This window comes from Octodon degus, unplaced genomic scaffold, assembly GCF_000260255.1.
Source record: "Octodon degus isolate 3935 unplaced genomic scaffold, OctDeg1.0 scaffold00203, whole genome shotgun sequence".
In the NCBI taxonomy this organism is placed as follows: Eukaryota; Metazoa; Chordata; class Mammalia; order Rodentia; family Octodontidae; genus Octodon; species Octodon degus.
The window spans coordinates 4081228-4094523 of NW_004524779.1; the positions used below are offsets into that span (position 1 = coordinate 4081228).

At 37.0% G+C, this 13296-nt stretch overlaps 1 non-coding gene across 1 annotated transcript; it reads left to right on the forward strand.

Annotated features, from left to right (window-relative positions):
• The first annotated feature begins 280 nt into the window (after positions 1 to 280).
• On the forward strand, positions 281 to 389 carry LOC111813603. The gene has a single exon (XR_002818812.1). It is a non-coding gene; the product is annotated as a U6 spliceosomal RNA (small nuclear RNA).
• The last annotated feature ends 12907 nt before the right edge of the window (positions 390 to 13296 follow it).

Here is a 13296-nt window from a genome sequence, read left to right on the forward strand (position 1 = left end):
TGGGTCATGTTTTTATACATTTATTGAAACACATGGAATTCACAACACTGAGAGTAATCTCTAGTGTAAACTATTGATTTGGGTGATGATGACGTGTCAGTATAGTCACCTTAACCACAAGTGTACAGTTTTGGTATGTGATGATGATAGTGAGGAAGACCTGTGTGTGTGTGTATGTGTGTGTGTGTGTGTGTGTGTGTGTGTGTGTGTGGTGTGCGCACACGAGCGTGCATGCGTAGCTACTGTTCAAGTTAATGTGAGCCTAAATTTTCCTGAGAAATGTCCAAAGAAGAAAAGGATATATTCCTAAAATTGGAACGACACAGAGAAGATTAGCATGGCCCCTGTGCAAGGATGACACGCACATTTGTTGCGCATTCCATATTTTTATAGATATACACCCACTTTCTCTTAATTCAGTGAGAAGAAAGATTTGTACTAATAGTGTTTGGACAGGATAGTCTGTCTGCATCTTGTACTATGACTAACCACTAAGAAGATAACAATATGCAATGTATTAATTATTGAAACTCTCCTACTAAGCAGTTTTGAAACTGTCTCATTGCTATTTGTTTCTCAATAAAATTATTAAAAAATTAAAATTAAAAAGAAAGAAAAGGATATATTCACTTTGAAGTACTTTTGCAACTTGTACAACAATGGACTTCTATCCCGTCCTTCCCAGATGCACAGTTACTCCTCTCCCCCTCACCCCAGCACAGAAAGTCTTACCAACAAAAATGGTGTTTTTCAAAAATGAAAAACTGAGCAAGACTATTAATATGCTTCCTATTCGAGGATAAAAGAGACTAAATGGCCAATTTAACAATAATAATAAATGTGTGCCTTTTTAATCCATTTCCGTCCACTTACTCTGACTTGATTTTATTTTTAGAGTGCAAAATTACAGCTTCTTCCTTGCTTTTAAAACATACCTGCAATTTTAGAATGCAGATCGCTCACAAAATGCACTTATTCCTCTAAATTATAATTATTGGTACATATTAATTCCACAAAATCACAGGTTTCATTGTGATATTTTCATACATACATGTAATGTGCTTTCATCATAGCCCTTCTCCCTAGTATGTGATGCTGTCACCCTCCTCCTCTCCACTTTTCCCATTCTCCTTCCCTTCGGCTTTCTTACACTTTGTTTTTCTTTTCCCCTTTCCATTCCCCAGGACAGAAAACATGTGATGTATGTGCCAGCTGATTTGAATTGTGAAGTTATCTGGATTAAGAGACTCCTAGAGAGGTAACTGGATCCTGCGAGAGCTATAGGCATTAATAGATGAATCCACTTGCATTCGTTCTTTTTTCCCCCATAATTTTATTGAGAAACAAATAGCAATGAGACAGTTTCAAACCAAATTGGTGGGACAGTTTCAATAATTAACACGTTTCATACATTCTTCCTAGTGGTTTATTGCTGTACAAGATGCGAACATGATATTCTATTTACAAACACGATTAAAACAAATCCCTCTATTCATTAAGAGAATGCAACTATATATCTATCCCAACCATTTTGAATACACAGATACAAAATGGACATTCATTTGTATATCCTTTTTTTGTTTAGTTACGTTATTTGAATATTATAGGTGTGTTAACTCAGCAAAATATTCTAAAAGAGTGCAGTAGTCCATAATAGTATTGGGTCTTCCACTTCACTGGCAATGTCAGAAATTGTTGACCTGAGTCCCCTACAGCTCAACATAACAGGGACCTGCTCTTACTGAGAAGTTTTTGCACATCAAAAGAAATTACCAACAAAGTGAAAAGACAACCCACAAATTTGGAAAAAATCATGACAAATAAGTACTTAGACAAAGGTCTGCTCTCTAGAATTTATAAAGAACTAAAATAAACTAGGGCCCCAAAATTTAAAGACCCAGTCCAGAAATGGGCATCTGAGATGAACACACACTTCTCAGAGGATGAAATTAAAGAAGTGAATAAATATATGAAAAAATGCTCCACACCACTAACCATTCGTGAAATGCAAATTAAAACAACATTGAGATATCACCTCACCCCAGAAAGAATGGCTATCATAAATCACCCAACAACAAATGTTGGACAGACTGTGGGGAAAAAGGAACCCATCTCCACTGCTGGTGGGAATGTAGACTGGTGCAACCATCATGGAAATCAATGTGGAGACTCCTTAGAAAACTTGGACTGGAAATCCACTTGCATTCATAGTGAATGTGCTCTTAGCAGGTGGGTAGGACCCATTTGGAAAAAGTGAGTCGGTAGGGTCATGCCTCCGGAGGTCATGTGTCTCATTATTCCTCTGGCTCTTCTTCTCAGTCACCACAAAATGGCATCTTTTCTCTACCATGCCTTTCTGTCAAGATGCTCACGCCTTGAAGCCAGCCAACTATGGACTACAACTGTGACCCAAAATACCCCTGTCCTCCTTTCAGTTGCAGATCTTGGGTATTTTATCACAGCAATGGAAATCATGAGCAGTACAGTAAACTTGTACCAGAAGAGGATTGTTAATGTGACTATATTTGACCATCTGGTTTAGAAGCCTTTGGAACTGGTTTGCAGGAAGAGTTTGGGCACAGTTGAGGGAGTGGGCAAGACAAAGTCTAAAATGCTAGAAGCAGAGCCTGATGGATGATGCTGGTCAGATCTCAAAGAATGTAACCATATAAAGCTTTTTCTTGGAGAAGCCCCTGGGCCACTGAATACATTCAGTCAAGAAGGCACTCAGCGGTTACTACATAAGTGGTCCAAATGGAACTAAATGCTGCTCAGATTGGAGACAAACCTTGGCATCATCCATGTGATGGTTTTACAGGCATGCAGAATGCAAGATCTATAGAGGCTCAGAGGCTTTCAGCCTTATTTCAAAGAAAGGTCCTGGAGCTCAGGAAATGTCTCTGAAAGGGTAGTGTATGAAGCTGTGGAAATAAAAACTGAAAGTCCAATGGAGATTGCAAGAAATTGGAGATGGTAGGAACATGAAATGACTCCTGAGGAAAGGTGCAGGCTACAGTCAGAACCAACCAGAGACAGGCAGTCTGTGGTGCGACATGAAGGCCACAGGTTTGGAGATACCGAAGCCCCCTAGAACTGTCATCTCACCACCATGTGCATAGGATGCATGCCACAGAGATACAAGATTAAGTGTGGGCATGAGTTTGGTCTTGTTCTGGCCTTATTATTTCCTTTTGGAATGGGAACATTTACTGTTTACTACTGTTGACTGGAAATACTCAACTTGTACCAATCACTTTCTTGTCACTGAGACAAAATACGCAACAGCCACAGCATAAAGGAAGGGTGGTTTATTTGTCTTCCACTATTTAATGGGCTCGATATTTGGCTGGTTCTAAGGCAGAAAAGGCATCAATAGCCTCATTTACTGTTAAATGCCATACTTCCATGATCAAAACAACTTCCAAGACCCCACCTCAAACAAATCAGACTTTTGGGAGATATCAAATATAAAACATAGCTTTCTACCTCTAGCCCCCTAAAATACTCATATCAATCTATTATGCATCTAGTCTGTACCTATGAGTTGCCAAACATCTTAAGTTCTGCCAATTTTGAAAAGTCCAAGTTCAAAGTCCCCTCTGTGACTCAAGACAAACACTTAGCCATGAATTCCCATAAATATAAAAAATGAAGTTAAATGCTATTCTTATAGGCAGATGAATTTAAAAATAATTAATATACAGTCAGAGAGAGACTGGTTTCTCAAGGAAATCAGTTCAAAATAAAGACATTGGAATTATGACTGGAGGTGTATTTGAAGAAGGTAAATCCTCAAGATAGATGCAATGGCCAGACCTGCACACCTTCCTAAGGGATAAATAATAACTGAAATTTATATCATAATTATCAATATCTCATCGAGTAAGTCTGGATAGGACCCACCCCTTCCCAAAATGCCTTTTTTCTTTCCATGTATCCCAGCTACATGACTCATTTCCCTTTCTAAGTGATTATATGTGTAATGCTATAGGTTCACTGTAGTTTGACCCATTGCCCCTACATTGGGACTTTGTTGTTTAAATTACCCTTGAAAGATGGACTCAATGGCCATCTCATTCAGAGATGCTGTTCTCCTTTTTTTCCAATCAAATTCTTCTTCCTTTGGTTCATGACCTCATTCCTTTATATTGTGGGACTATGAACTGGATACATTTACAAAAGGTTGGAAGCTATATTTCACCTATATCACTACAAACATATAATGGCACACAGAAAACATTCCTGTTCCTAAAGTGAGGAACAGGAAGATAGAAAGACACTGGAACAAAGCAAGACAAAATCTATCAGGGCAAACATTAAGTCCTAAAGCTCCATATTTAACAGCTGAGGCAGATTGTGGTGAAATGTGAGCTCCTAGGGGCTTTGGCAGCTCTGCCCTTATGGCCTTATTAATTGTTGCCCTCATGGCTTCTTTCATGGGCAAGCTCTACTCTCTGCCTTTGGTTTTTGTGAGATGTTCTATATGACTGGCATTTCCAACTCTTGGGCTCTCCACTGAACCTTCTGCTTCACTCTCACAGCTTTTAGCACCACTCTGTATGGGTTCTGACAGAGATTGTGACCTGCTACACATTTTTCCTGCCCCACACCAGCATTCTTCTCAAATCTGAGTGGAAGCCTCCATGGTCCCATAAGTCTTGCATTCTGCATGTATAAAAAAATAGCACCATATGGATGACACCAAGGTCTGCTGACCACTCAAGCAGCATCCTGTCCACTGAGATGGTAACTACAGTGTCTTCTGAAAGTCTGGGTAACTGAATGAAGGAAAATGTTTCTTCAGGTGGTTTTGAATGATCAGGGTGCCTTGAGATTATCTTTTTGAAACAGCCTTTCAAAATAGTGCAACAAAGAGCTTGCAGTAGGGAGGATGTGGCCATTTCCTGAAATGCCCTCAAGGCATCTTTCCCACTACCTGATGAAAAGTATTGGGCTTCTTTTTAATGCTACCCTTTTTCAGCATGCATGGTCTCCTTGACTCTATCTCTACACATGGTTCCTTTTGGGACCAAAATTTAAGTTCTTCAAATTTTGCTGCTCTACTTTTTATCCCTGATTTACACTATAAATCTGCATAAAACCACCTAGCAGAATCCATGCCAAAGCCCAAATGTTGAGCTGTCTTAGAATTTCCTCCACCAACTTAGTTAGTCTGCCACTTTTAAATCACTCCTCAGACAGTCTTAGGAAATGGACAAAATGTAGAGAAAGTCTTGGCCAGAAGGAAACAATTGCTGTTTTTCATCAAGTTTCCAATATAGTCCTCATTTATGTCTGAAACCTCATGATCTTGGCCTTTACTATACACATTTCTGTTAGTATTCTGTCTTCTGAGCTGCAAGCAGAAGGCATAGTTCCAGCAAGGACACCACTTCTCTGGTGCCAATTTTCTGTATTATTAGGGTTCTCTAGAGGAACAGAATCAACAGAAATATATGTATCCCTATATAAAAGCAATGATTAGTTAAGTCTAACAGGATCAGAAGTGGGAGTGTCCACAATAGCTATGTGGAGAGCGAGAGGATCCAGAAGTTTCTCAGCCAAAAAATACAGAAACTGCAAAACTAGAGTGATCACGGATGCAGCACTAGTCCAAAGTTGAAGGCCAGACAGCTTCCAAGAAAGTTGATGGCATAAGTTTTCATTCAAATGCTGAAGAAACTATAGACCCACATACCAAAGATAATGACAGCAAAGGAAAAGTATATGCCCCCTGAAAAGACTGGGTATGCTCTTCAAAAGCAGGTGAACTTCATTCTTCTTTGCCTTTATTATTTCCTTCATGCTGCAAACCTATTGGTGGGTGACACACACAGCTGGGGTGGGTCTTCCCAGTCAGTTTGCTATCCTACATGCCAGTCACCTCCTAGGCACACCCAGTTCTGTGCTTTACCAAACTTGTAGGCATTCTATAAATCCAGCCAAGTGGATATGTATCGTTAATGGTCAGAGGCCTGCTTTGAAGAGGTGGATCACTGGGAGCACGAATTTAAATGGTATGTCCTTGTCCAAGAATCTTTTCCATCTGTTTCCTGCATTCCCTAAGTTGTACAGCTTTCCTTCACCAGCTCCAACATCATGTTGTTTTGCTTTGCAGCCAGCTAACCTTGAACTGAGCCCTCTGAAACTGTGAACCAAAACAAAGATCTCCTCCTTTGACTTGTGTTTTTGTCCTAGCAATGGGAAAATGGCTAATAAAGAGTAGATGACCTATTGTTGACGTATCACTATTACTCAAAGTCTATAGTTTGCACTGAATTATACAGTATTGTACAACTATAGATCTTCACATATATGTGATAATATCACCCACCACTAAAGAATTGTTTTTGCTGCCTCAAAATCCCCTAAACTCTACATATTCATTTCTCCCTTCCCAAGAGCTCCTGATAATCACCAATCCTTAGGTCATTTCTACTTTTTTTTCTTTTCCAGAATATCAAATAGTTACTGTCATACAGTAGACAGTCTTTTCAGACTGGGTTTTTCCATATAGCACACAGCATTTAATGCTAAGCATTTAAGGTTGTGCCATGCCTTTTCATAGCTTGATATCTCATTTCTTTCTTATCGCTGAACTACACATTCCATGGTATAGATATGCCAATTTGTTTATCCTGACAGTCTATTTACTCAACTTTTTCCTACTAAGGAACATATTGCAATAAAAAGGAACATATTGGTAGATTCCATGATAGATGAGGAGCAAAGATGCTGTCTGTGGACTATGTTTTTAACTCATGTGGGTAAATACTAAGGACAACAATTAGGGGGAATCATATGGTGAGAATATGTTTTGTTTTTGTAAGAAACTCCCAAATAGTCTTGTAGCATATTGCATTTCCACAAACAAGTTTATCTTCAACAGTATTTGCAGCTATGAGTATTTGGGATTCAGGTCATTCTAATTGATGTGTATGTATTGGTATCTTGCTTTAATTTTCATCCTCCCAGTGATGTTGAGCATATTTTCACATTATAGCTTGCCATCTACTTTCTAAAACATTTTGAAGGTGTAAACATTTCTATTACATTGTTAACATAAGTTTGGAAAAAATTCTCAACTTGTAATTTATAATATTTTTTAAATGACCAATTGATTCCTGAAAAGTTGCCAAAAACATACATTGGAGAAATGTTAACGTCTTCAAAAAATGGGCTGCATGTCTGTAGAAAACTGCAGTTTGACTCCAGTCACCCACTCTGTACAAAAATTGATTCAAGCAGACAAAAATCTTGTAAGACCAAAACCTCCACTGGTACTACAAGAAAACATAGAAGAGGCACTTCAAGATATGGCCAATAGTTTTCTAGATAAGAACAAAATCATGGTAAACAAAAGCAAAAGTGACAGATTGCATCAAATTAGAAATTTTCACAGCAAAGGAAACAATCATCAGTGTGAGGCAACAATCTACAGAATAGGATGTGTACCAAGCATTCCACTGTCAGATTTACTATCCAGAATAAAGTACTAAAACAACTTAACAAGAAATGAATAATCCATATTAAAATGGGCAAATTTTCTGAATAGATACTTCTTAAAAGAAGAAACACAAATTTTTCCATCTACATTTGATAAAATGTTTCTTTAGGGTTTTTCCTCATTTTTAAATAATTGTTCTCTTATGATTGAGTTTCAAGTACTTTGTTTATTTTGGATAACAATGCTTTATCTGGTATATCTTTGGAAATATTTTCTCCAGTACATGTTTTGTCTTCTGACTCTCTGGATGGTGTTTCTCAAAGAGTAAAAACTGAATTTTCATAAAATCTAGCTTACCAATTTTTTTTCATAAGTCATGCTTTTGGAATTACAGTGGTACCTTAGTTTATGAATGCTTTTGTTTGTGAACAATTGGATTTGAAAAAAAAGAAGCATTTGGGGAAAATTAGTTTTTCTTTGAAATCTCTGGATTGGGTGAGACATCTTTCCTGGAGAATCATGAATGTAGCCATCTTTTCCAGATTTGTGGGACAAATTAAGTGTGTGAACTGAGGCACCACTAACTAAAATGTCATCATCACATGAAAGGTCACCTTGATTTTCTTTTGCTATTTCCTAGAAACTGAGTAGTCTTCAGTTCTATATTTAGGTCCATAATCCATCTTGACTTAATTTTTCTTTTTTTTTTTTTTTGGCAGAACCGGGGATTGAACTCAGGCCCCTGCGCTTGCCAGGGAAGCGCTTATTCCACTGAGCCATCTGCCCAGCTCCTTGACTTAATTTTTGTGAAGAAAATAAGATCCCTGTCTAACTTTAGTTTTAACCTGTGAATGTTCAGTAGTTTGAGTATCATATGGTGAAAGATGTATCTATTATTCATTTTATTGCCTTGCTTCTTCTCAAAAGTTAGTTGACTTAGGACTGGGGTTGTACTTCAAGGGTAAAGCACTTGTATAGCTTGATTTCCTAGGTTCAATCCTCAGTACCAGAAAAAAAGAGAGGTCTACATGAATTTATTTCTCAGTTCTTCATTCTTTTTTCATTTATCCATTTGTGTATTCTATTAATACTATGCTGTCTAAATTACTGTAGCTTTAAAGTAAGTCTTCTGTTGGCACTGAGGATTGACTTTATGGCTTAGCATATGCTAGACAAATGTTTATACCTCTAAGTCTTTTAAAAATTACTTTGATATAGATTCTGGCTAAGTTACCCAGAGTGGATTTAAACTTATGATCCTCCTAACCACAGCCTCCCAGGTAACTAAGATTACAAGTAGTGGTATGGACCACCATACTGAGCTACAGTAAGCTTTAGATTTGAGTAGTGTCCATCCACAGATTTTGTTCTTCTCTAACATTGAGTTGTCTACTCTAGGTCTTTTGCTTCTCCTTATAAATTTTGTAATCAATTTGCCACTATTCAAAAGTAATTTGATGGGATTTTGATTTAAATTGCACTGAATCGATAAATTAGATTAGGGAAATTTTAAATTAAATTAATTAGGTGACAATATCAAGCCTACCTGTTCTTGAATATGGACTGTTTCACCATTTATCTAGTTCTTCTTTGATACCTTCTGTCAGAACTTTGTACTTTTTCTGATTTAGAACTTCTATGTATTTCATTAAATTCCATACAAAGTATTTTATTCCAGGATGTGCTAATGTAAGTGATAATATGTTTTTAATTTCAAATTTCACCTGAACATTGCTTGTGTGCCAGTTAATTTTAACAGTCAACTTGATTGGATTAATGGACTCCTCAGGAAGTAGCTGGACCACAGGGGTGCTGTCTCATCATGGGTCAATCTATTCATATACATATCTGAATGTGCACTGAGGAGGTAGGGCCCAGTTGGAAAAGCTGAGTCAGTGGAGACATGCCTTTAGAGGGTTTATCTCTCACTGGTATTCCTATCCTTTACTGTTCTCCCCAGGCACCATAAAGTAAGCAGTTTTACTCTTCCTGTTCATCTTCCATGGTGTTTGGAAGTCAACCATGAATTAAAACCATGAAGGTGGAGTAGAGACTCCAAGAAGTTGGAGATGCTGGTAACATGGGATGTTTACTGAGGAAAGCTGCAGGCTACAAGCAAAGCCAGCCAGTGACAGGTTGCATGTGCACGTTGCAACCTAAAAGGCCATGGGGTGGGATCACCCAAGCACTCTAGAACAATCACCTCACCACCATGTGCCTAGGGTGCAGGACATGAAACTAGAGGATTTAACACTTATTATACTGGGCTTTGGTCTTGCTTTGGTGCAGTTTATTAGTGCCTTGGGATGGAAATATTCACCATGGTTGACTGGCAATATGTTACTTGGTTTTTTAATTGTATGGTACTTCACAGCTCAGTTTGTTGCCTTGAGTCTTAGAGAAGACAGTGGACTTGGACTTTTGAGAAATATTGAGATGTTTAAAACTGAATTAGTACATTTGGTCATACACAGGATGATTATACCATGTTAGGCAAAATTGTAACCTTATTATTGTATCTGTAGTTTAAGCATGGTTTAAGGAAACATGACTAGGTTCCAGGTTCACAAAGGGTGGATTGTGCCTGATAATCTTAATTGTCAACTTAACTGGTTAAGAGAGTCCTGGAAGCAAGAGAAATGTGGAAACAACAAGCCAAGAACTCAGCGCTCCTGCCTCCTATGCTAACCATGTCTCCTCGCAAGGCTCCCAGAATCAAACAATTCCTGGACAAGAAGCAAAAACCAAATCATGCCATTCCTCAGTGGATTTGTATGAAGACTGGTAATAAAATCAGGTACAACTCCAAGAGGAGAGGGGGACCAAGGTAGCAGCGGGAGGAGTGACACAGGAGCTGCAACGCATTCCCCCAGTGGAAGGTCACAGGACGGTACTCACTCTAATCATGGTCAAGACAATATTGAACCAAGTTTAAAAAATAACCATGGGCTGGACAGTGGAATGTTCTTAATCAGGAATCTTAATTTTTTTCTGTGATCTATTGAATCAATAAATTTTTGAAACCTTAAAAAAAAAAAGAGAGAGTCCTGGAAAAGTGATTGAATAGAGGGACACTGTGTACCAATGGATTAAGTTATTGATGTCCATAGTTGAATGTGCTGTCAGAGCCCACTGGAGAACATGGGGCACTGGAGCCATGCCTTCAGTTCATATCCTTCTTGCTGTTGATCTCTGTGTTCTACTTTTCAACCGCCATGAGCTTAGCACTTTTGTTCTACCATATCTTTCTACCATGATGTTTGTGTCCTGGAGCTAGGCATCCATAGACTACAACTGCTACAACAGTAAGGCAAATTAAATATCTCTTCCTGTAAGGTGCCTTGTTCAGTGACAAGAGCTCTAATATATCTGGCATATAGAAAAGTGTTTGACTGTGATATATTAACTTCTATTCTGCAGCCTTGATAAAAATGGCTTATTTGTTCCAGGATTTCTGGGGTTTTGTTTTATTACTGTTAATTCTTTCAGATTTTCTACATAGACAAATATCAGCTATGAGCAAAAAGCATTTTATTTCTTCTTTTGTAATCAGTATACTTTTTTATTGCTTTTCTTTATTACCTTAGTAAAGACTGCCAGCATGATGGTGAAAAGCAATGGTAAAATCAGACTGCTTTCCTTTTTCCTGATATTAAAGGGGAAACTTTAATCTCACTATAAAGTATGATGTCAGCCATAGCCTTTTTGCTGATGTTCTTTATCAGATTGAGAAGGTTTCCTTCTATTCCTAGTTTGATGAAAGTTTTTAATCATATGAGTACATGGGTAATGGAATCTGTAAAATGGCTTTACTGCCACAATTATAACCATATGATTACGTGATATTTTTTCTTCTTTAGCCTGTTGATGTGATGGATTACCTTCATTCATTTTCATATATTAAGTGAGTCTTACATAGCACAAATATATTCCACTAGTTATGGTGCATACTTCTTTTTGTACATTATGGCATACAATTTGGCAGAATTTTATTGAAGATTATAAAAATTAAAAAGTTTTAAGATGAAAATTTTCTCTACTTTCTTGAGGTATATTGCTCTGTGGCTTTATTTTAATGTATTTGATTTTGATTTTACAGTAATACTGAGCTCATAGAATGAAGTAGGAATGAGTTCTTCAACATTATCTTCTGGAAAAGATTATAAGGAGTTGGTATGATTTCTTACTGAAATGTTTTGTAGAATTCACAAGTGAACTCATCTGTCTTGGTACTTTCTGTTTTGGAAAGTTTCAAATTATTGGCTCAATTAATTTACTAGATATGGTTCTGTTCATATTGTCTAGTATTTTTCCTAAGTTCTTTTTTTCTTTTTGATACTGGAAATTAAACTGAAGGCCTAGTGCTTGCAGGCAAGTGCTATATCACTGAGCTGTGACCCCAGCCCAAGACTTCCACTTTTTATTGACACACAATCATTGTACATACTCACTTGGTATAGTACATGCAATGATGCATATAATGATTGGATCAAGGTAATTGGCATTATTGCTTCCTAAAACATTTAATATTTCTTTGCATGGAGAATGTTCAAAATTTTCCTCACCAGCTATCTTGAAGTATACAACTGATTGCTGTTATTCATATTACCCCATCGTGCTATACAACAACAGACAAACACCCTGCCCAATGTCTGGTAACCACTGTTCTACATTCTGCTTCTGTCAGAGGAACTGCTTTTATATATCAGTAACAACATGCAACATGTGTCTTTCTGTGCTCCATTTGTTTCACTTAACATATCTTTCAAGACCATTCATGTTGATGCAAATAACAGAATTTAATTGTTATGGCTGGATAATTTGCCAACATGTAAATACACTGCATTTTCTATTAATCTGTCTATGGACACCAAGCTGATGCCAAATACTGGCTATTGTGAAAAATGATATCAAGAACAGAGGAAAAAAGAAATAACAGTAGTATAGATATCTCCTCAACATGTTGACTTCCCTTCCTCTGGCAATATAGCCAGTTATGGGAAATTCAGACTATATAACAATTTGATTTCTAGTTTTTGAGTACTCTCTATTCTGTTTCCATAATGACTGTACTAATTTGCATTCCCACCAGCAATAACTTACAGCTCACCTTTCTTCCACATGTTCATCAGGATGCTTCTTGGTCTTTTTTATGATACTGTATGTAGACATTGATAAAGATGTTCCAAAACATGATTAACTTAGTCAAAGAGATTGTCTTTTACTTCTCACATGAGTCTTGGTAAATTTTGTCTTTTAAAGAACCAGGCCATCTAGTTATCAAATTTGTGGACTTGAAGTTGTTTATAACATTCCCTCATTATCATTTTAAAGTTCATGATATCTGCAATCATGTCTCATCAAGCATGTTTTATGCTTAACACCTAAATTTATATTTGTTCTCTTTTCTTTAGTTAACCTGTGTAGGGGCTTACCAATTTTACTGATCTTTTCAAAGACTCAGCATTTGGTTTTGTTATTGTCTCTATTGCTTTTCCATTTTCAATTAATTGATTTCTACTTTTGTTATTTATTTTCTTATGTTTACTTTGGATTTAGTTTCTTCTTCCTTTTTCTAGTTTCCTAAAATGGACATCTATATTATTTATTTTATAGCTCTCTTCTTTTGCAATATGCACATTGAATGCTATAATTTCCTTCTTTATAGTGTTTTCATTGCATCCCACAAATTCCAACAAGTTTTAGTTTTACTTAATATTGAATTAGTCTCTTAATATTTTTTCTTTTATTTGTGTGTCATTTAGAAATGTGTTCTTCAGCCTCTAAGTATACAGAGATTTTGCTGGCTATCTTTCTATCATTGATTTTTAGCTAAATTCATTTTGGTC